The 2,412-nt window shown below is 66.4% G+C and overlaps 1 protein-coding gene across 1 annotated transcript in view; it reads right to left on the reverse strand.

Moving 5' to 3' along the window:
* The window catches only part of LOC103757720 (leucine-rich repeat-containing protein 3B), an 8,854-nt gene that overhangs the window by 5,339 nt on the left and 1,103 nt on the right, over positions 1 to 2,412 (reverse strand). The gene's annotated exons all lie outside the window — the stretch shown is intronic.

Below are 2,412 nucleotides of genomic sequence, written 5' to 3' on the forward strand. Positions count from 1 at the left end.
ACTGACGTTCTCCCGCTGCTCCGGGAGTATAAACCAGTTAGGAGGCGCCTGGCCTGGATCTCGGCTCAATTAGGGGAAGGGAACCTGACACGGCCAGACACGCCAGAACGCAGCCAGACACGGCCGCGGGCAGATGGTCCCCGGAGCCCCCCGCGCTCCGCCGGGGCCATCGCGGGGGCTGCGACCCTGGAAGAGATCAGAAAACGTGTGGATGTGGCACCTGAGGACACGGGTTAGTGGTGAAGGTGACAGTGCCGGGTTAGTGGTTGGAGTCGATGATCTTAGAGGTCGTTTTGATGATTCCAGGACCGAGCCAAACCCAACGCCGGAGCGGTGCTGGGCTCGCCGGGCAGGGCTGTCCCGGGACACGGCCGGACCCCGGCAGGCAGCAGCCGGCAGCCACGGTCGGTGCTCTCTGGCACTCCACTGGCATCTCCCCATTCCACTGGGGAGCAGAGCAGCCCCGTGCTGCCCGTCACCATTGCCAGTGCCACTGGGAGCCGTGCACAGAGTGGGAGCCATGCTGGGATGTGGCAGGGCAGTGCCAGCTCCAGTGTCACAGACACGGGGATGAGGGGACAGGCAGGGGCTCGGGGGGCTTGAGCTGGAACCCCAAGAGGGGGTGGGTGACTCCAGCTGCAGGTCAGACACAGGAGCAGGAGCAGCTCCCAAGGGGTCCCACATGGAGGACACGACACCCACCAGCCCAAACCCTGCAGTGCAGTACGACCCACGCGGACCCTTCCCACCGCAGGATGGCTAAAAATAGCCAGAACCGGCTCCTCGCTGCCACCACGGAGCTAAAAATAACCAGCATCGACCGGGCAGTGGGACCGGCAGCCGGGAGAGCGGGAGCTGAGCACGGCCCGGCACCGGGAGCGAGCGAGCGAGGCCTGGGAATCCACACAGGAACAGCCCCCCGAGCACGGGGGGAACGCGGGTGCAGCTGCCGGTGAGCGGGTTGGGGCCGGATCCCCCGGGAACCCCCCGCCCCCGGTGCCGGCGTTCCCTGGGCAGTGGATGTGGTGTGGGGAGCCCGGGGAGTGGGTCCCCCCCGCGTTCGCACCGGCAGCGGCGGCTGCTGCATCACGGAGAGAGATGAATATTTATGGGCGTTTAAAAATAGCTGCTGCATTGTGCTTCCCCCTCACGTGCGGAGCCAGCGGGGTGCGGGGAAGCTGCTAAATTAGATGTCACCGCGCAGGGAGCTGCTCAGTCAGGCAGGAGCAGGATAAAAATAGAGCCTGCTGTGCGTGCGTGGATCTCCTGCAAAGCAGGGCCGGATCCCGTGGGATCCCCCGCCTCCGCACACCGGCATCCCCACACCGTGCCCTGCCACGAGGACACCGGGCAGGGACAGGGCTCCTCAGGGTGGCAGCCACACCACCCGTCAGTGGCCCTTCATCTGCTTTACCCGTGAGTGTGTGTCCCTCCGGGCCCAAAGGCCTCTGGAAGCAGACACTGCCAAGGCCTGGCTTGGGGAAGTGACCCCGTGCCCTGCCTGCAGAGCAGTGCCAGTGTGTGATGCCCTGGCAGTCCCAGCCCTGGCAGCTGGCAGGGTCTCCATGCCCTCACCATGCCGAGAGCTGGATGTGCAGCTGGAGCCAAGGCCAGAGGGACATAGATGGGGTCAGGATGTGCAGCTCAGCCTGGGACCCCCCAGGGAGGCTCAGGGGCACCCAGGGAACCCCAATCTCGCTGGGAACCCACCCAGGCCAACACCAAACCCACTGTGCCAAGCAGCTGGGGGGATTGAAGTGTCTGTGCCAGGCCGAGGGCACCAGCTCTCAGTGGCACAGCCACATGTGCAGGGTAGGCAGCCACCACTGCAAGGGCTCAGCTTGGGGGCTCAGCCCGGGACCCCAGCACAGCTCCGGGCAGGGGGTTTGCAGCCCACAGTGGCCCCGGCGCTGGCAGAGCCGGCGGGCACACACGGAGCCCTGCACAGATGGCTGCGGCCCCCGGGGGCCGTGCCAGCCCCACGCGACAAGCTCTGATGGTTGTGCAAACAAAAGCGTGGCCAGATGGTCTCCCCCCTGCACTCCAGCGCTGGAATCCTGCGCTCGCTCCCAGCCTCGACCTTGCCCGGGTGTCCCGCAGCGCTGCCGGCCTGCACAGCACTGCTGCTGGGATTTTCATGGAGTCATGGAATCGGAGTGGTTTGGGTGGGAAGCGACCTTTAAAAACCCCCATTTGCACCTCTGGCCGTGGGCAGGGACACCTTCCACTAGCCCGGGTTGCTCCAAGCCCCATCCAACCTGGCCTTGGACACTCCCAGGGATGGGGCAGCCACAGCTGCTCCAGCGTGGCTGGGGGAAGCTGCTCCGGTGTCCCCCCACCCTCCGTTTGAGGGTGGCGGGGGGAGTGTTTGCCCGCCCTCCCCGGGCACCCAGCCGGGTCTGGGGCTCCACG

Source organism: Manacus vitellinus, unplaced genomic scaffold (genome assembly GCF_001715985.3).
Source record: "Manacus vitellinus isolate BGI_N305 unplaced genomic scaffold, ASM171598v3 scaffold_158_pilon, whole genome shotgun sequence".
NCBI classification, from domain to species: Eukaryota; Metazoa; Chordata; class Aves; order Passeriformes; family Pipridae; genus Manacus; species Manacus vitellinus.